The following is a 22345-nucleotide window of genomic DNA, read 5'->3' on the forward strand; positions in this document are numbered from 1 at the left end:
AATTATAAATTAGAAAAATCTGCGTCTTTGGTAAGATACTTAGCAGTAATCTGCAAGAAAATCACATGATACATGTTGAATGTTGCATGGACTATCAATATGAATGATCATCCCCCAGAGTTGTAAAGTGGGAAACCTGCCCAACTGGACTGTGGTCATCTGCCAATGTGGAACCTGTGTCATGGCCCCCGGTGAAAGTCTCAGGCTTAAAGACCTGGGTGGGCTTCCCTGGGTGAAAATGTTTCTTATGGATTGCTGAAGGTCATGGCTAGATGAGAAAACCACTTCCCATGTGACTCCCTGAGGAAGGGCTCTGGAGGTCTTAGCTCACTCCTCCATGCTTGGTACACCTCTTGCTGTCCCTCCTGTCCACCTGCAGGCATGAACCTTAGCCAGGACAGTGACTTTGAGTCCTTCTAGCAAATAATGGTGAATTGGTCTTGTGAGTCCTTCTAATAAATCCCAAGACTTGAAGGTGGTCATGAGACACACTTCATTTGGAAAATGGAATAAATATCCCCCAAGGTAAGACATTTCTCCCAGAATTATCCATTATCACACAGCCACCAGCTGAGCACACTGCAGACTTGCTTAACGTGGTGCTCTGTTGTGACACCACAGGAACCAAAGGGAACAAAGCCTGGTGGTGTTACAGCACGGTCCATCCTGACCACACAGGCAAGTGTTGAAACCAGAGGTGACGGACAGCTGCAGCTTAGGTCCTCGGTGGGCATGACGAGCTGGCCCTTACCTCCTCATTTTACAGATGAAGTGATGCAGGCGAGGGAGGAGTCCATGTCCCCATGCAGCCTGATCAGACGCAGCTGGAGGGCCCATGGTACACCAGGTTCCGGGCATCACCTGGAGATAGAAGTACCCATCACCAGGACATCCATGCTGTGTCCAATCCATCAGCAGAAGGACCCCAACCTCCCTTCCCTTGAGTGACCACTGACACCTCTTCATAGATGGGTAGCCATGTGCCTTCCTGTCATGTCCTGTAGTCCTATGGACCCAGTCACCTCTTGGGGGACCTCACTGCTGCCCTGTAGTGGCGCCCCCTTCTCCGCCAATGCATCTTAATTAAGCTTCTACAAAGACCCTCACCATAATTGTTCTTTTTTTTTAAGAGAGAGTGAGAGAGACAGAGAGAGAATTTTTTAAATATTTATGTTTTAGTTTTCGACAGACACAACATCTTTGTTTGTATGCGGTGTTGAGGATCGAACTTGGGCCGCATCCATGCCAGGCCAGCGTGATACCGCTTGAGCCACATCCCCAGCTCACCATAATTGTTCTTGTTAACAAGATGCCAGAAAAGATATCTGCAGAAGAGTTCCGTGTGTTTAGAACGATCTATTTCCTGTTTCTCTGTCTTACAAAAAGCTCAGTTTAACCATGGACTTGATGGTGTTGCTCCCGCTTTTATGGTAAAACATGTAAAACCTCTGACGGTTCCAAAAAAAAAAAAATGAGACAAAACTTACGAGAATTCAAAGAAAAAAAATTACTCTTATGTAGACTCTGGCAAAAATGTAGACGCATGGTCCAGAGAGTTTTAGGCAAGAGCCCCTCTGACCCGACAGCCTTGGCCATATCCTTCCTCTCCTGACCTTGGTTTTCTCTGGCTTCCTGATCCTGCGTGATTGCACATCCACGGACCACTTTAAGAACCTGCCACCAGCCGGACACAGCAGGTATGGACATCGATGCTGGGGTAACCACCACGATGGCCTTCTCTCTCCTTCTTTTAATGTGGAAGCACGTCTTTCAGATGCCAACTCAACTTGGGAAAGAGAGCGGAAGGGAACGTCCCCTCCCACCAAGCCTCACCTGCCTCCTAAACAAATGCTCTGCAGAGCCGGCCCTGCGTAGCTCTGCGCCTGGTGAGGCCCTAGGCTTGCTGTGCAGGAAGGAGGCACACTTAACACTCATTGGTCTGTGCAAGACATTCGGCCAGTCCTCCAGCTAGGTGGTCACTGAATGAACAAGGAAGGAGACCAGGTTCCAGGCTTCCAGCTTTCTGTTCTGCTGAGATGGGAGGGTAAACTCTGGCGACAGTGCCTGAGGACAGAACCTCACCCACCACCAGGGCAGCACCAGAAGACGAGGTCTGGATCCCCGCTCTGTTGACAGCCCCAGGAAAACAAGTCCGGGAGCCTGGGCACCCTGTTTCCTGCTCAGCTCCCACCCCATGGTCTGTAGGACATGATGAGGGCTCTGGGCTCTGTTCTGGGTGGATAGAAGGTATTGGAGGGTCTGGAGCAAAGGAGTGAGGCTGTTTGTATGGCATTTAGGAAGCAGCCCTGTGGCTGCTGTAGGGAATAAAGGGGAGATGCAAAAGCAACAGCCAGGGACTGCCAAACCCAACCTTGAATTTTTACAAAAGAAAGAAGATCATATGTTAAGATACACTTAATGAATCTAAAAAAAATTGTATAATCAGTATAAGAATTTAGGATTCTTTTGTAATTTTAGTACTTATGGCATTAGGAATTTTGAAATATAGTCTGTAGTACTTCACTTTCACAGTAATGAAAAAAAGTAAATGTTGTATATAAAATTTAGTATTTGGATGTTTAATTTTTTCTTTTGAAAGTCTGGGGATTTAACCCATAATTTCATGTATTCTAATAACCGTGTGCTTTACCACTGGATTACACCCTCACTCCAACTTAATATTTTTGTCACTTGATTTGAGATAGTTCTCACTTGAAGAAATTAGGAATTAGAACTGTGTAATCATTGAATAATCTTATATTCATTTTTTATTAGGGATCCTGTTTGCCCTTTTTATAATCATCAATTAAGAAGCAAGCACCTGGCCATCAAAAAATGAAAGAAATTCAGAAAAACATAGATGGATGGGAAGGCAAAGATATTGGACAGTGCTGCAATGAATTTATAATGGAAGGACCATTGACAAGAACTGGTGCTAAACATGAACGACATATTTTTCTCTTTGATGGCTTAATGATCAGCTGTAAACCTAATCATGGCCAGACCCCGCTTCCAGGTTATAGTAGTGCAGAATATAGATTAAAAGAAAAGTTTGTCATGAGGAAAGTACAAATCTGTGATAAGGAAGATACTTGTGAGTGCAGACATGCTTTTGAATTAGTATCCAAAGACAGCATAATATTTGCTGCTAATTCTGCAGAAGAGAAAAATAATTGGATGGCAACCATTATTTCTCTTCATTATCGTAGTACTCTAGATAGAATGCTAGATTCTGTTTTATTGAAAGAAGAAAATGATCAGCCACTGAGATTACCAAGTCCAGATGTGTATCGTTTTGTGGTAAAAGACTCTGAGGAAAACATTGTTTTTGAAGACAACTTGCAAAGTAGAAGTGGAATCCCCATTATTAAAGGAGGAGCTGTGGTGAAATTAATTGAAAGGTTAACATATCATATGTATGCAGGTATGTGAAACTCATTGTGAGTACTTATCTAGGGCCTAATTTCCAAAAGCTTTTAAATGGTGTTCAAAGATAATGTATAAACCCATTTATCCATCATCCAACTTTAATAATTGTCAACTCATGTTTCATCTGTTTCATTACAGATTTAAATACCTACTCCCAGAATTATTTAGAAGATCTCAGGAAAAAAAAAATGAATTGCCTCCAGAATATTAAAATACTGCAGAATCAAAAGGGATAAATAGCTAATTAAATATTGTTAACTTGATTAGTTATTAAATAAGTGCTCATAAAATTTGCATATTAATGCAAATTTTAAAAATTTGAAAACAATCCTTATTTATCAAGAAAATACCACAGTTGGCAGGAAGAACCAAACTAAAAAGGAAGGGAAATATGGTATTTTGAATTAATTAAACTGAAAAATTGAACATGAAATATGTTTATGCTCTACTTTTTCAGATCCCAATTTTGTTCATACTTTTCTTACTACATATCGTTCGTTTTGTAAACCAGGAATTGCTAAGCTTACTGATTGAATGGTGAGAAAAATGTATATTTTACTTGCATTAATATTTTATAAAAAAAATTAACTGTTCTGTACCTTGCAAAGTGCCTAGTAGCTGGTACCTACTCAGGTAGGTGTTGACATAATTTATTTGGCATTACATTAGATGTATTACCATACTTTTTAAGTAGTGTTTGCTGTTTGTAACATAGTTCTTTTCGGCTATTAGCAATATTCCAAGAGGTAATCTTAAATACCCAATTTAATACAGTTTTTGAAAATATTTTTTAGTTGTAGTTGGGCACAATACCTTTATTTTATGTATTTATTTTTACGTGGTGTTGAGGATGGAACCTAGCACCTCACATGTGCTAGGCGAGCGCTCTATTGCTGAGCCACAATCCCAGCCCCTTAAAGACCCAATTTAGAGAGGAAAAAAAAACAACATTATAGTAAAATTCGTTCTGTTATTTAAGAAAATTTTCCACTTTTTGATTTTAAAACAAATTTGTTATGGAAAATTTCAAACATGTGCAAGAGTAGACAGAAAATATAATGAACCCATTTATCCATTATCTAACTTCAATAATTATCAACACATGTTTTATCTGCTTCCCTACAGATTTAAATATTCTACCCCCAGGATTATTTTGAAGTAGATCTCAGAAAACATATTTCGTCTGTAAATACTTCTATGTGTGTCTCTGAAAGTTAAAAATTTTTATTTTAAATAAATCATGTATTATTATTAAGCCTAATAAACAATTCCTTTATTAATATTTAAACATTTTTTGAATTGAAAAATTTTTTTAACTGAATGTTTTTACTTAGTGATACTTTAAATGCTTTGTAGTTTAAAAAGAAGAACCTGGCTGGATGTCATGGAATGGGTCTATAATTCTGGTACTTGGGAGACTGAGGCAGAAGGATCATTTCAGACAGCCTGTGCAACATAATGAGATCCAATTTCAAAAAACAAAATGTACTAAAATACATATATACATACACAAATATGTATATGTATATGTATATACACACATGTATATGAATATGTACATATATAATCTGAACTACAAAATGATTTTTGTTTTACATTTATAAACTTAACTAAAATTTTGTCTTGACCCCTATTTCCATTTTGTTCTATGAAATTAAACTTACAAGACTTAGTATAATATGTTCTGAAAATCTATTGTTCTATTTCTGTGTCCAAAATAAGGAAAGTATATTTGCTAGACTTACATTATAGCTATATTTCCTAACTTACAGTATAGCTATATTTCCTCTGGTTAGGCAAGGTTTTTGGTTTTTTAATTTTGATTTTTTACCTTACCCACTTAGGTTATGTTCTTAATTTAAAAGTTCATCTTGGGCTTCCTTTTTGAATTTCATACTCACGTATTTAAGGAAATTGATTAGTCCGCTTTCATTTTATGATATAAATATTAAGGATAGATGATTAGATAAGTCCTTTCTTTCACATTATGGTACTGGGGATTGAATACAGGGACTCGCAGAAGCTAGCTAGAGCTCTACCACTGAGCTACATGCTCAGTCTCTTTTATTTTATTTGAGACAGTCTCACTGAATTGTTGAATTTGACTTTGAACTTGCAGTCCTCCTGCCTCAACTCCCTAGTAGTTGAGATTACAGGCATACACTAAATCTCCCAGCTCTTTATGATCTTTAAAGAAGTTATATTCCTGTGGATTCTTTTCTTGGATCTTTTCTTGGATCTTTTCCATGAACCCTTTGTTGGTTGATTAATGCTAATCATAAAAAACTTTTTATAAAGATTTGATATAAAATCTTAGGATCATATAGCTGAAGGCAATTTTTGTACTTGTGTAGTATGGAGTACTGCAGGGAAGGCTTAACAGTAATTGCACTTTCTACAAAGTGATAGGAAAGGGGATTCTTTGGTCAACTTTTTTTGTTGTTGTATTTAAAATATCTTTCATTTATTTATGAACAAATTCCTGTCCTTTTGGTTTTCTTCTTAGATTTCAAATTCCAGAGCCAGAACCTACTGAAGCAGACAAATTGGCAATAGAGAAAGGTGAGCAGCCAATCAGTGCAGACCTTAAAAGATTCCGAAAGGAATACGTTCAACCAGTACAACTTAGGTTTGACCTGAATATTACATTTCTTATGTGCCATTTTCAGTATATAGTTAACACAAAATTCTTAGCTCTTAATTAAATATAAATATTATTGTTAATTTTATGACAGTCAAATTTCCAAATTTCTTTCACTGTGAAGCTATTTTAAATAAATATCCTGAAGAAATTTATATAAGTATACCATGTTATTTACATCAGCTCTCTCTGACATGTGATATATTTACAGATCAAAATAAATGTGTGTTATTATAAGTAAAACTTACATATATAAGCTTGCTTACTGTCAGCTTTCCACTTTATTTCCCTTATGTCCCTTTGTAATGGTACTTGGTCCTTGTTTGTTTTTTTATAATTTTTAATATTTATGGAAGTTCTACTGCTTTTTCTACTCTTTATCCTATGTAAAGTTACCTAAGGAATCATTGCAGTAATTTCTATAATAGATTTAATTATAGAGTTGCCAGTTAGGTACTTTCTGTGCTAGATATTACCCTAAGTGCTTTATCTTTTTTTAATCTCATCCTCAAAACACATTTTTTTTTATGATGCAACACAATGATTATTCTAACTTTGTATATGAAGAAATGGAAAACTTAGTATGTTTAAGTAATTTGAACTTGGGTCATGTAAAGGGAGTGACAGGATGGGACCATATATGACCTCTTGAGCCATTGTGTTTTTGTTTCACTAAGCATTAAAAATTGGAAGCTCCTTTAACCTTCTTATAATCCAAATGAAAACTAAATTATTATCTCTCCCTTATGATTGGATATTGAGTTATCATATTAACTATATATGATGTAAATATTTTTTCTAAATATTGTTTCCTTGATTACTGTTAACTAATAAATTATAGTTTTTAACTGGATTTATTATTTTCCAGGATAATTACCATAAATAAATTCAATTTTAGAGGAATATTGGTGTTCCTAGCTATATGTCTTTTAGCCAAAACTTTTAACATGCCATTCTTTGTATAAGAAAAGGAGATTTTTTACCCATTACATTAGAAAAAAGAAGAATAATTTTTCTCAAGTAACTGTAATGCATTTGCACTAATCTACTCAAATGAGGCATACATTTATGAGGTCCCTATTATAGGGCAGACAGGAAATAAGATCTTAGATCTCAGTCATGTGAATTCTTTAAATGTTTATATCTAAGCATGTTCTCAGTTGTATACTTGTCGACTTATGGTGAAAAATAATAGACTGTCATGATATGGTTCCATAATATTATGATTTTATTGGGGTAAAAATATACATGAAATAGCTATACATTATACTACTTTGAATAGTTCAATGGCTCACAAAAATATACTCCTATAAAACTTCAGGAATAGCTAAGATTAGACTCCAGTAGTTAGGGAAGACATCTTAGAAGAGGTAAAATCTGAGATTGTCCCGAAGGGATGTGTAGAATTTAGATATGCAGAAAGGTGATTGAAGGTATGGAGGGTACCTAGAAGTAGTATGAACAAAGGTTAAAAGACAGGATTGAGAATGGTGTGCAGAGGAAATAGGTAAGGAAATTGAACTTAGAGGAATGAAGACATTGTATTGTAAATTGTAATAGAGGAGATTAACTATATTGGGGTAGAGTTGAAGATGGCTTTGAAATTCAAGCCAGTTTGTTAAACTTTTTCTGTGAGCATTGAAGGAATTTTAGTAAAATGTAAGTTAATATATTTTATTTAGCAATTTATTCTGACATTTTAAAAAAGAGAAAAATTGAGAGAATTTCATAGTGAACAATGATAAACCCACCAGATCAACTGTTAACATTTTATTTCACTTACTTTTATCACATATATTTATTTTTCATTTTTCACTCAGTTCATTAATCACCTAATCTTTTGAATGTGTTTCAAAATACACTATTTCTTAAATGCTTCAACTTATATATCAATAACATTTCAGTATTTATTATTCATTTGTTCTAAAATGTTCATAACATGAAATACACACATTTTAAGTGTACTTTGGTTAAATTTTAATGTCTTTGTAATTCAAACTCCTTTCAAGATACAGAATGATAGACCACAACCCAGAAAGTTCCCTTGTGCTCCTTCTAGTCAATTTTTGTTGCTACTGCCCAACGGCAGTATTCTGATTTATCCTGCTATTGACTCTTTTACTTGTCTTAGAATTTTGTATAAATTGATTTTTACACTTTTTTGTTTTTGTTTTGAGGAAAAGGAGAGAGAAGTTTTATTGCTTTGCTAGCAAAAAGGAAACACAGGGGACTCCAGTCCCAGAGGCTTTGATTCTGCTGATCAGGGGGAACAAGGGTTTTTAAAGATGTGTTCAAAGGCTACATTCCTTGTTCTCTGTTCAGGAGTTGTAATTCACTTGTTAATTTAGAAGATAATAATTTCTGAGATCTTTTGGTGCCATCCCCAAGTCTGAATTACTTCATTCCTGTTGTGGGTGTGACTCTGACTAGTATGGGAAAGAAAGGTATGGATTCTATAACTTTCATGCCTGACTCAACATGCTTTTGAGGTTCATCCATGTTGCTTGAATCAATGTTTTTTTAAATTTTATTACTAAGATAGTTATTTCCTTATATGAATACACCACAGTTCATGTATTTTTTCCCATTGAAGGATACCTGGGCATTTTTTCCAGTCTTTGATTATGAGTAAATTTGCTATGAACTTTATGTTAGAAGTCTTAGTGTGAATGTGGGTGTGGGTGGGTGTGTGTATTTCTTTTTTTCCCACTTGGGTAAATAACTCAGAGTAGAATAGCTAAGACATAATGTAGATGTGTGTTTTCTTTTAAAAAGAAACTGTCAAAACTTCTTCTGAACATTCTCACCAGCAATATATGAGCATTCCATTGCTGCATATCTTCACCATTGTTTAGTGATGTTATTCTTCATACCTTATCCATACTGTTGGGTGTATAGTGGTATCTCATTGTGGTTTTAATTTGTTCTTCCCTATTGACTAATGATGTTGAGAACATTTTACTGTCTCTTATTCGCTAGTCATTCTTCATCTTTGAAGAATAGGTTTGACTCATGTCTATCATTTGTTGAGTTATCTTTTTATTACTAAGTTGTATAAGTATATCGAGTAGGACTGGATATAGTCCTTTGTCAGAAAAAGGTTTTGTAAATATTTTCTCCCAGATTGTGGTTTGCCTGTTAGTTTTCTTAATGATACTTTGATGAAATGAAGTTTTTAAGTTTGATGAAGTCTGATTAGACTTTTTTCTTTTATCTGATCGTAATTTTAAAATTACATCAATACTATAGAAACTAGAAAGAAAATATAAGCAGAACTGTTTGAACTGATATAAGTGGAAATTAGAAGCTAACAATTTATGATCTTTTGATATATTTTCTAAGCTCCTGAACTTACCAGACCATAATGACTTAACGTTGTTTTAATATAAATAGCATGATGAAGACTGGTAATTAAATGTACTTGCATAGTCTGAGAGAAATATAGTTGTCTGTGGTAGGGAAATAAAAATCTAACCTGCAAATGGCCATTTGTTGAAGTAATGAAGAAAAGTAATATTATTAGGATGTCTCTGGTAGAGAGCATTTTATATTTGTATAGATAATTAAATACTTGCAAGATCAGGAGTAATCATTTTTGTGATATGCAAAACAAAATCACTCTCTTGACAAAAATATTTTTGTCTTTTAAAATGAAATAAGGTTATAGGCATATTTGTAGGTTACAGAGAAATTTGATGATAGCATTTGAATTTATTTATTTATTTATTTATTTGGGGGGGTACTGGGAATTGAACAGAGGGGTGCTTTACCAATGAGATACATACCCAGCCCTATTTATCTATTTATTTATTTATTTATTATTTTGAGACAGGGTCTCACTCAGTTGCTTAGGGCCTTGCTAAATTGCTTAGTCTAGCCTTGAAGTTCAGTCTTCCTCCTGTAGTCTCCCAAGTCACTAGGATTATAGACATGTGCAACGACACTAGGCTAGCACTTGAATTTAGAACCAAATACAATAAATCTTAGTTAATTTTCCATTTTATATAAAAAATACATTAAAAATTTACAGCTTAAAATACTTTTTCAATTTAAAAACTTAAAATAGCTTTTCTATTATAGAGCATGTATTTTCTATATATGAATAAATAAAAGATACTTTTCCTTAACATTAATTGGTGATTAAGCACAGAAACCATAATCTTTATACAAATACATATTTTAAAGTATAACTTTTATGTTTATTTTTATTTTTTTGCAGTACTGAGGATTGAACCCAGGGGCACTTTGCCACTGAGCTACATCCTCAGCCCTTTATTTTTTATTTTGAGATAGGGTCTCACTAAATTGCCCAGTCTGGCTTTGAACTTGCAATCCTCCTGCCTCGGTCTCCCAAGTAGCTGGGATTACAGGTGTTAGCCATCACTCCTGGCTAAAGTATAATTTAAAAATAATGTACAGTTTGGAGATTGATTTTCTTCTTCTTATTGAAGCACTTAAGGTATTCATTAAAAATGGAGACTCTAAGTATTATATTGATTGTTGCATATAAAACTATCGCCATGGCATTAGAAAAATGAAAGAAGTATAATGAAGAAGTATAGAAGTAAAAAATGTATAATTGAAGATTTCACTAAAATGTGATTCTTTTATTTTACCAGGATTTTAAATGTATTTCACCATTGGGTTGAACACCATTTTTATGACTTTGAAAGAGATGTGGAATTGCTTAAAAGACTGGAATCCTTCATTTCAAGTGTAAGAGGTATATTATTTAAAGTTTTGATTGGCTCTTATGTTGCATTTGAGCTTATTTTCAAAATTGTATGACTAAGAATGTAAATTGCTTTCCATTTTTAAAAAGCTGAAATAACATTTGGAATGATCTTTATAAACTCCAGTAAGCTCACATATATTTAGAACCATATAAAGTCTTAGAACCTTGTCTTCTCATATTTTTATTTGTCTGTGATGCTGAGGATCAAACCAAGGCCCTTGCACGTGCTAGGCAAGTGCTATACCATTGAGTTATACTCTTAACCCCCTTTTAAGTTTTTTTTTTAATTTATTTTTTAGGTGTAAATGAACACAACACAACACCTTTATTTCTATGTGGTGCTGAGGATCGAACCTGGGTCCCGCCCGTGCTAGGCGAGCGCTCTACCTCTGAGCCACAATCCTAGCCCCCCCCTTTTAAGTTTTTAAGGAGAATATTGCTTTTAAAAATGTCAAAAGTCCTTTTTAATAAATTAAAGCTATTTAATTTTATGTCCCCTCAAGTTTGCCATTTGTTTCCATTAAATAAATAATATATATATAATTTTATGCTTTTTGTTGTTGTTGTTTTGGTACTGGGGATTAAACTCAGGGGAAGGGCACTTGACTACTGAGCCTAATTCCCAGCCCTTTGTTTATATTTTATTTAGAAACAGGGTCTCGCTGAGTTGCTTAGGGTCTTGCTAAGTTGCTGAGGCTTGACTTTGAACTCATGATCCTCCTGCCTCAGCCTCCCCAGCCACTGGGATTATAGGTGTGCATCACCACACCCAGCAATTTTATGCTTTTTTATTCTCCTTAATCTGGTACTTTAATTTTAGATGATTATCAGCTTTTTAAAATAATATTTCCTCTCTTAGAAACATATTCCAGAGGAATACATTTTTTAAAAATATTGTTTTTTTAGTTTTAGGTGGACATATATCTTTATTTTACATTTATGTGGTGCTAAGATCAAATCTAGCACCTGCGATGCTGAGGATCAAACCAAGGCCCTTGCACGTGCTACCTCTGAGCCACAACCCCAGCCCCCAGAGGAATACATTTTTGTGTCTAAAAGATAGGAATCTCCAACTTGAAGTTTCAAACATAGCCTATGTGATAAAATTCCAGGCTATAATATGTGTCATCAAACATATGTTATATTAAGAACATTTGTGTTTTATCTAACAGTATAAGATATTGGTTAAGAATCCTATTAAAGTATTCTTGGCAAGTATTCATGTAAAAACATTGATCTTGCTGGGCACAGTGGCACAAGCCTATAATTCCAGCACCTTGGGAGGTTGAGGCAGGAGGATCAAAAACCAGCCTCAGTAACTTGGCAAGTCTCCAAGTAACTTAAGAAGACCCTGTCTCAAAATAAAATATAAAAAGAGAAGAGCCAGGGATGAAGTTCAGTGGTTAAGTGCTCCTGGGTTCAGTCCCCAATACTAAAACAAACAAAAACATCAATCTCTATGTCTCTGGTTTTCAGAAAATAGGGGGGATAGAGAAACATGGCAGATGATACCATAGGGGTACAGTTGGCAAGACAGACTTGAGAATCACCACAATACAAGCAATTCCATTACTTCAACAAATAAATTGCAAGCAAAAATGAGACATAAAGGGAGAACCTGTAGTCCTAAGGAAACTTAGGACATATGGACTAAATATAATTAAGTAAATGTTATTTATGTCCTTTTAAAACAAATTAACTATAAGAAAAATATTTAAGAGATAGAAATTTGAATATTAACCAAGTATTTGAAGATTTTAAGATCTCACTTTTTGACAAAGAAATTTAGCAGCTCAATTCAAAATAGCTAAGCTATGGAACCGACCTAGGTGCCCTTCAAAAGATGAATGGATAAAGAAAATGTGGTGTATATACACAATGGAGTATTACTCAGCCATAAAGAAGAATGAAAGTATGGCATTTGCCAGTAAATGGATGGAACTGGAGATCATTATGCTAAGTGAAATAAGCCAAAAAATCAAAGGCCAAATGTTCTCTCTTATATGTGGATGCCAACACACAATAACAGGGATGGAGAATAAAAGTTCATTTGATTAGATAAAGGGGAATGAAGGAGAGGGAGTGGAGATGGGAATAGGAAACAAAGTTGAATGAATCAGACATAACTTTCTTATGTTCATATATGAATGAATACATGACCAGTGTAACTCCACCTCATGTACAACCACAAGAATGGGAAGTTATATTCCATCTAGTATGTCAAAATATATTCTGTTATGTATAACTAAAAACAAAATTTAAAAAAAAAAATGATTCATTTTTTATGTCATAATGACCTAATGATTATTTTAAAAAGACTTAAATATAGACAAAATGATATGATTTTTGAATTTGTTTAAAGAATAACTAGAGCTGGGTATAATGGTGTATGCCTATAATACCAGCAACTCAGGAGACTGAGACAGGAGAATCACAAGTTCAAGACTAGCCTTAACAATTTAGTGAGATCCTCAACAACTTAGCAAGACCCTGTCTGAAAATGAAAAACAAAAAAGGACTGGAGATGTAGTGCAGTGAGAAAACATCCATGGGTTCAGTTCTTAGTACAAAAAAAAAAACAAACAACAGAGTGAAGAAATGGCATGATTTGGGTTAGATGAAGCAAAAATTTGCCATGAGTTGATAATTGTTGAAGTTGAGTGAACGTTAAAATTTATATGAAGATCTACAGTTATGTCTGTCAAGTAAAAGACATTCTAATTTTGTGTTTTTTCTAGGGAAAGCTATGAAGAAATGGGTAGAGTCAATTGCTAAGATCATCAAGAGGAAGAAGCAAGCTCAGGCAAATGGAATAAGCCATAATATTACCTTTGAAAGTCCACCTCCACCAATTGAATGGCATATCAGTAAACCAGGGCAGTTTGAAACATTTGATCTTATGACACTTCACCCAATAGAAATTGCTTGTCAGCTAACACTTTTGGAATCTTATCTCTACAGGTAGGTAATTGTTATTTCTTGGTCTATTTTCAAAAACCTTGAGCATTCCTCTTACCTATTTTTTAAACATTTTGATACATTTCATGACAGCTTAAAAATATCTCATCTATTTTCCTGGGTTTGGAGGGAAGCTCATAGCAGTTTTAATCACAGTATGTCCTGTAGGTAAGTCTTCTAACATGTTGCTATATAGACCTAGATTAAGGATGAGCAATCCTTCACAAGAGGAATGGTAGGAAGACTAATGCACTACAATAGTAACAACTATTCAACAGTAAGCCTCTGCCACTATCATTCCATTAAAATCTTTTCTGTATCCAGGAGCCCTCATTTGAAATATAAATATCTAGAGAAGTTATCCTAATGATAAGCAGCCATGTAATGAGTGCTCATGTATAACAAAAACATTACAAATGAAATTGAAATTCTATAATTCTCCCTAATTCATTGCTCTCCTTTCCCCGCAAGTAATAACAACTACCAACCAACAATAAAAAAAATAACAACTACCCAGAATTTGATGCTTACTCTGTTTGTCTCTCTATATATACACACACACATTTTCCTAAATAATATATAGTATTGGCTTGTACATTTTAAACATACTTATTCTGCATCATGTTTTTACTTATATTCTTTTTGATATGTGTTAAAGTCCATGAATATAGTTCTAGTTCACTTATTTTAGCCATTCTATGAGTATTCCACAGTTTATTCAGTCTCTTTTTGGTGAACTGGTAGATTGTTTGGCGTTTTACCTTCTGTAAATAGTGCTTCAGTGAACAGTCTTGTGAATGAGTTCTTGTAACTTTCTGTAAGAGTTTACATAGGAATGTACTTAGCAATAGAATTGTTGGGTCAGCTAGTATGTATATCTTTAGTAATGGAAGATCCTGCTGAATTGTTTTACAAAGTGATTGTATCAATTTTTACTTGCATATTGGAGTTGGAGATTATTTTATCATTTCTTACCAATTTGATATTATTAAGGTTTTGTGGCTTTGGCAATAATAAAATGGAATTTTATTGCAGTTTTTTTCCTTAGAGAAAATATTTTTTCATGTTTGTCATTATCTGTTTTTAAATTAAGTTTAGCAGATCTTTAAATAATCTTGATACTAATCCTTTATAGATAGATTAGGTTGTACTGATTTTTTTAAATTTATTTCTAGGAAAGTCCAGCCTTCTGAACTTGTAGGGAGTGTGTGGACCAAAGAAGATAAAGAGATAAATTCTCCAAATTTATTAAAAATGATTCGCCATACCAGAAACCTCACCCTGTGGTTTGAAAAGTAAGTTTTGTTTATTCTTTATTATTGCTTCTTAATCATCATCATAACAAGTCCTATTTAAGCTTTAATTCTGGCTCTAAAGAAGTTTCTTATTTCTTAAGTTAGGTGGAGAAACTTTTCTAAGCCATGGATTTTTTGTTGTTGTTATTAGATGCATTGTGGAAGCAGAAAATTTTGAAGAACGGGTGGCAGTACTAAGTAGAATTATAGAAATTCTGCAAGTTTTTCAAGACTTGAATAATTTCAGTGGTGTACTGGAGATAGTCAGTGCAGTAAATTCAGTGTCAGTGTACAGACTAGACCATACCTTTGAGGTAAGTTTTAGGCTTAAATATTTTATCCTTTTGGGGAAAGATAAAATTAATATCAAAGAGATTGCTCCTACTGCCTGTCTTTTTGGTACCAGGGATTGAACTTAGGGGCACTCAACTACTGAACAACACCCCCAGCCCTTTTTATTTTTTATTTTGAGACAGGGTCTCATTAAGTTGCTTACAGCCTCATTAAGTTGCTGAGGCTCGCCTCAAACTTCTGATTCTCCTGCCTCACCCTCCCAAGTACCTAGGATTACAACCACTCCTGGCTTGAATTTATCTTTGAATGAATCCATATTTTCCACTTAAATATAGAAATTTAAAGATATTTTTAAAAATATATCAATATATACTAGTAAGTTTAGGATTTGTCAAAGAATATAGGACCTGTACCTCTTTTTAATGTGCTTAACCTAAATATAATAAAGTTTCACATGAATTTCTTCAATGGCACTTTGATAGTCTCCCATAAATGACAAATGATATTAAATATAATCACACAAATAACTTTTTTAAAAAATTTATTTGTTCTAATCAATTATACATGACAGCAGAATGTTCTTTGATTTATTGTACACAAATGTAGCACAATTTTTCATTTCTGGTTGTACACAGAGTAGGATCACACCATTCGTGCAATCATACATGTACCTAGGGTAATGATGATCATCTCATTCTACCATCTTTTCTATTCCCATGCCCCTTCCCCTTTGGCCAATCCAAACTTCCTCCACTCAACCCATCCCCCTGTCCCCATTATGGATTAGTGTCCACTTATCAAAGTAAACAATCGACCTTTGGTTTTGGGGATTGGCTTACTTCGATTAGCATGGTATTCTCTAACTCGATGCATTTACCTGCAAATGCCATAATTTTATTCTCTTTTACTGCTGAGTAATATTCCATTGTGTATATATACCACAGTTTCTTGATTCATTCATCTATTGAAGGGCATCTAGTTTGGTTCTACAGTTTAGCTGTTGTGAATTGTGGTGCTATAAACATTGATGTGGCTTTGTCCCAATAGTATGCTGTTTTTAAGTCCTTTGGGAATAGACCGAGGAGTGGGATAGCTGTGTCAAAATGGTGATTCCATTCTAAGTTTTCTGAGGAATCTCCATACTGTTTTCCAGATTGGCTGTACCAATTGCAGTCCTACCAGCAATGTATGAATGTGCCTTTTCCTCTACATCCTCGCCAACACTAATTTTTGCATGTTTTCTTGATAACTACTCTTCTGACTAGAGTGAAATGAAATCCTAGAGTTGTTTTAATTTGCATTTCTCTGATTATTAGAGATGTTGAACGTTTTTTCATGTTTGTTGATAGATTGTGTATATTCCTCTGAGAAGTGTCACCTTTAGATATAGTCAAAAAAATAATATGGAAAGAACCCTTTCTAAAATTTTATCTTTTAAATTATAAAATAATGTGTTTAGTGTATAGAAAGATTTTATGTCTTTTAATAACAAAATTGAGATTATATTGTAAGTAGATTTTTGTAGCCTACATATTTTTCTCTTTAACACTTTTTTTTAGTTTGTTGTCAAAAACAAGATTATTAATGCCTACATAGTTTTCTGCCTCACACATAAACCATAATTTATTCCATCATTCTGTTGTGGAACAATTAAGTTATTTTGGATTTTATTGTTGTGACAAATAATTTATCATGGACCACCCATATGTAGATGTATTTTTAAGAATATGATTATTTCCTGGGGCTGGGGATATGGCTCAAGTGGTAGCGCAATCGCCTGGCATGCGCAGGACATTGGATTCGATCCTCAGCACCACATAAAAATAAAAAAAAGATGTTGTGTCCACCGAAAACTAAAAAAAATAATAATATTAAAACACACACACTCTCTCTCTCTCTCTCTCTCTCTCTCTCTCTCTCTCTCTCTCTCTCTCTCTTTCTTTAAAAAAAAGAATATGATTATTTCCTTAGAAGTTTCTAAGGATGGTACTTTTGCCAAGTGTTTTCTAGCAAAAAATATGATAAATGGTTCTGGGTATTACTGTATTGAAAACTTTAAAGACTTTATCAGCCAAAAATAAAAATTCTCATTTTAAACTTGTGTTTTTAAAAAGTGGTGAGATGTTAGCTATTTTCAAATGCATTTATTGGCTACTAGTGATATTGGATATTTTAAAATGTATTTATTGGTCACTTTTATTTTTCTTTATGATTTATTTAATTCATGTCTTCTTTCATTTTTTGGATGTTTGCATTTTTACTTATGGACTTTTTAATATATTAAAGATATGAAGACAGTCAAACTATATATTTTCAGTGTCTCTTTATTTTGACTGCTTTTTAATTTAAACATTTTTATACTGCCTTGATATATAGACTCATAAATCAATCCAAATTTATGGGGTCTTCCTGTGTTTTTACTATGAAAGACTTTTTCTAAGTGAAAGCTAACAAGGTAAAAACTCAACTATATTAATATTGCCTTTGGGAATATAAATTTGTAAAACCTTTGTGGAAAGCAACCCAGCAATGTATGTTAAAATTTAAAGTACACATACTCTCAGACCCAGAATATTAAATAAATAAAATCCTAAAGAAATAAAAGCACCACAGTATAAAGTTATATGTATGAAGATATAGTTATTTTAGCATTATTTTAGTAGCAGAAAACTAGAAATATTCTTCTTTCCATCAGCAGAAGAATGATTAAATACATTTTCTTATACCTATAACATGGAATATTGTTCTATAGAAAAAAATGATGTCATTTTTGTACATTATCTTGCAAGAATATATGTGATATTTGTGGGGAAAAATCATAAGGAAGTTCTGAATGACTATAGTGTGATTCCATATTAGTACAACAAAACAGAACAAACCCTAAACCTCTAAGTGGAGTTGCATGAATATTAAGAATAGTGTGGAAAAATATGTCTTTCTTCATTAATTCTTTTAGTGGGTTATGATTGGAGGGAGAAGAAGAAAAAATATTTTTATGTTTGAATTTTTCTATTTGGGTATTCGCATTTTATTTACTTATGAATTTTATATATTAAAGAAATTAACTATCTGTTCAGATTAATTATTTCAACTCAGATATTGAAAAACTCTGAGGCACTTTATTCATTTTACAGGCTAAGCATTCATTTTAAAAACTATTGGACAACAGTATTTCTTTTTTTCTTTTTTTTTGAGAGAGAGAGAGAGAGAGAGAGAGAGAGAGAGAGAGAGAGAGAGAGAGAGAGAGAGAGAGAGAATTTTTAATATTTATTCATTTTATTTTTTAGTTCTCGGTGGACACAACATCTTTTGTTGGTATGTGGTGCTGAGGATCGAACCCGGGCCGCACGCATGCCAGGCGAGCACTCTACTGCTTGAGCCACATCCCCAGCCTGACAGTATTTCTATAATTATATATAAGGTATAAAGAATAAAAATATCTGTGTACCTAGCATTCAGTTTAAGAGCCCCTCCATTCTTTCACTGTAATGAATCTTAGGCTTTTAATTCTCTTGCTTTTATCTAACCTATATTGTTTTATTTTGCATGTTTCTTAATTTTATAATTCTTCAATGACTCTTAGCACTGTATTCCTAAGATTGATCCATGTTGTTTATAGCTATAGTTCATTCTTTTTCATAACTATATCATAATTATAGAAATCAGTTTACCAAAATTTAATCATTTTTTAATTAGTTAATAATCATTTGGAATTGTTATGAACAATATAGCTGTTAACATTCTTTATATATATCCTGATATACCCAAATATATTACTCTAAAAGTAGAATTTAGGATATAGATGTCTTCAACTTTACTAGATAATGCCAAGTTGTTCTCTCAAGCAATTGTACCAATTCACACTCCCATCAGAAATGTATGAAATCCAGTTATTTTATATTCTCATCAATACTTGATATTTTCAGGCCTTTATCTTTTCCATTATTGTGGTTTTGTTTTATATTTTCCTGATTTTTAATGAGTTTGAACCTCTATTTGGTTCTTCGTTCTTCTTGTGGAAAATTTTTAACTTTAAATGGTTATATACAAATGCTCTTATATTCTGGATTCTAAAATATCATCATTTATCTTTTCCCAGATAAAATCTCCCCTTTTCATCTTTTTTGTGGTGTGTTTTGATGAACAAGAATTCTTAATGTAGTCAAATTTACTTATTTTTTTCTTTGTTATTCATGCTTTTGTTCTCCACTTTAATTGCCCCCCATTATCCTAATGTTTTATCTTTCTCATTAAATCCTTACTCTAGGTGGAAATGAGTTTTGAATATGGGGTGAGGTTGGAATAATATTTCATTTTTTTAAAAAAAAATTTTAGTTGTAAATGGACCTTTATTTTATTTATTTGTATGCAGTGCTGAGAATTGAACCCACTGCCTCACATATGCTAGGCAAGTACTCTACCACTGAGCCACAACCCCTACTATTACATTTTTTTCCATAAGGCTACCCAATTGTTTGCATTTATTTATTGTTAATTCATTTCTCCCCATTGACCTATAGTATCAGCCGTCATAAATTTAGTATCCTTATGTGTAGTCCTGTTTCTGGTCTTTTTATATTTTTTTCTATTTTTAGTTGTAGATGTATGTGGTGCTGAGGATCAAACCCAGTACCTCAAATGTGCTAGGCAAGTGCTCTGCCACTAGGCTACAACCCCAGCCTACTTGTATACTAATTCTTGAAAAGAAAGTATAGCAGATCTTTTAGCAATCTTTCAAGGTTGACTTGGTCTTAGCCCTTTATTTTCATACATAAATTTTAGAATAATTTTAAGCTTCATTTTTAAAAATTGGATTTTATTATTATTATTGGTACTGAGGATTGAACCAGGGGGCATTTTACCACTGAGTCACATTCGTAGCCCTTTTTATTTTAAGACAGGGTCTTGCTTTGTAGCTGAGGATCTTGCTAAATTGCTGAGGCTGAATTTGCAGTCTTTCTGTCTCAGCCTCCTGTGTTGTTGGGATTACAGGCATGTGCCACCATTGCCAAGTTGAAAATTGAAACTGAAATAGAAGTTGCATTAGATCTGTAAAATCAATTAGTGCCAATTTACAGTCATGAGTCTTCCCAACTGGGAACATGGTATATCTCTCCATTTATTTACCCATTTAATACTGTCTTATGGTTTTCTTGATAGAGACTTCATACTTTTTTGTTAGATTTATGTTAGACTTTTTAAAAAAATTATTTTCCTTATTGATGAAAAATTTTCATATCTAGTTGATTTTTGACACAGCAACATTAGTAAATTCTCTTATTAACACTTTGCAGATAGAGTTTTGGAGTTTCCTTGCGGATAATCATAATCTCTGTAAATAGTGACATTTTTCTTTCTTTTTTTTCCTTTTCTTTTCAATTCCTAGTTATTTATTTTGTTTCTTGTCCCTTTTAGCTAGGACTTTTGGATAGATTTGAATAAAAGCTATGGTGCACTCTTTCTTCATAACTTAAAGGAAATATATTGAATGGTTCTCAAGTATAATGTTTGCTCTTATCAAGTTATAAACTAACATCTAGTAAGAAAATCTAACAATGAAATTTAAAAAGAAATTCCTATGTTTATTACATTAACTAAATTTGTTAATGCTTTCTTACCCTCCTGTAGTCATCTCTTTACCAAAACTCCACCCTTGTCCCCAAAAGACCTTTCAGTGGAAAAATACTTAAATGCTGAACAATTATGATTCTCGCTTCCTACATCTAAGACTTGAAACTCTGGCTAATCAAAATTATGACTATCAAGGTCCTGAGGATGAAATTTTTTGATTGCTTAATCTTCTAATTTGTTTTAGAAAAATTTAAGGTTTTAGATTTTATATTATAGATAAAAAGAGGAAAAATCACTTTAGGCAAATGCCCAAAGGATTACCTCTCTTATTTTAATTTTTTAAAATATTTAATATCAAATGTTTGCAAAATTTTATAATTTCTAAATTTCTGTATCCATACATTTGATTGAACTATAAACGGAGATTATGCTCATTTTATATGTTTTTAAGGCATTACAGGAAAGAAAATGGAAAATTTTAGATGAAGCTGTGGAATTTAGTCAAGATCACTTTTAAAAATACCTAGTAAAACTGAAGTCAATCAATCCACCTTGTGTGCCTTTTTTTGGTAAGTTACTAAAGATGGATATTGTATTTTGAGGCAAAATGTGTTATAGTCTGTGGTGAGCCGTTCCTGCGGACTGTGGTTGCCATTACATGATGGCGCTGGCTCCGTTGTGGTCTGTGAAGGACAACTCCATATCAAAGAGAGTTGGCGTGTTCCCAGCTCCTTATCAGAGAAAGTTGGCGTGTCATTTTCTAGCACCCTGTGAGAAGGGTACACGTGGCAGCTTTGCATTGGGGTTCGAGGTGCTTTATTAAGGCTGGGAGGGGCATCCAATTATTATTCCGGGTAGTAGAAGAATCATTAGAAGAATATAAAGGGCCTAAATAAACTGCTGAAAGAAGATTCCTGAGTCGCGTCTTCCTTGCGGGCAAGGGGGGTCGCGCCAAGTGGTGCCGAGACCCGGGAGAAAAGAAACAAAGAAACACCCAGGAACCAGAACTTTCAGCAGTCAGGGAGGCGCGCCGGTAAGTCCCAGGTAAGGTGGGACCCGCTGTTAAAAAGCGGAGGCTCCTCTATACATAAAGAGGGAGCATTAAAAGGTACCTGCTCCTCTGTAAAAAGAGAGGGCGTTACATCTCATAGCAATTGCACTCTGTATTTTCGTTTTTGTTTTCTGTGTATGTTCGTTTTGTTTTGTGTACTTTCACTTTCGATTTCTGTGTTTTCTTGTGTTGCGTTATGGGAGCTGTGACTTCAAGTCCACTCCTTCTGGCCCTCGATGGCCTTTTACGTTCCAAGGGACTGGAGGTGAAGCATCGCACCTTGGAAAAATTTTTACAGAGAGTAGATGTCGCTGCACCGTGGTTTGCATTTTCAGGCAGCCTCACTACACCCAGCTGGGATAAATTAGGCA

The 22345-nt window shown here is 34.0% G+C and overlaps 1 pseudogene across 1 annotated transcript in view; it reads left to right on the forward strand.

Annotated features, from left to right (window-relative positions):
- The first annotated feature begins 2335 nt into the window (after positions 1–2335).
- Positions 2336–22345, forward strand: part of LOC144368139 (son of sevenless homolog 2-like) — a 49850-nt pseudogene continuing 29840 nt past the window's right edge. The window contains exons 1-9 of the transcript XR_013427911.1: positions 2336–2403; positions 2776–3424; positions 3887–3966; positions 5936–6058; positions 10690–10793; positions 13544–13766; positions 14939–15058; positions 15210–15372; positions 21375–21492. The product of XR_013427911.1 is annotated as a son of sevenless homolog 2-like (transcript). The remainder of the gene's footprint in view (positions 2404–2775; positions 3425–3886; positions 3967–5935; positions 6059–10689; positions 10794–13543; positions 13767–14938; positions 15059–15209; positions 15373–21374; positions 21493–22345) is intronic.

Source organism: Ictidomys tridecemlineatus, chromosome 2 (genome assembly GCF_052094955.1).
Source record: "Ictidomys tridecemlineatus isolate mIctTri1 chromosome 2, mIctTri1.hap1, whole genome shotgun sequence".
NCBI classification, from domain to species: Eukaryota; Metazoa; Chordata; class Mammalia; order Rodentia; family Sciuridae; genus Ictidomys; species Ictidomys tridecemlineatus.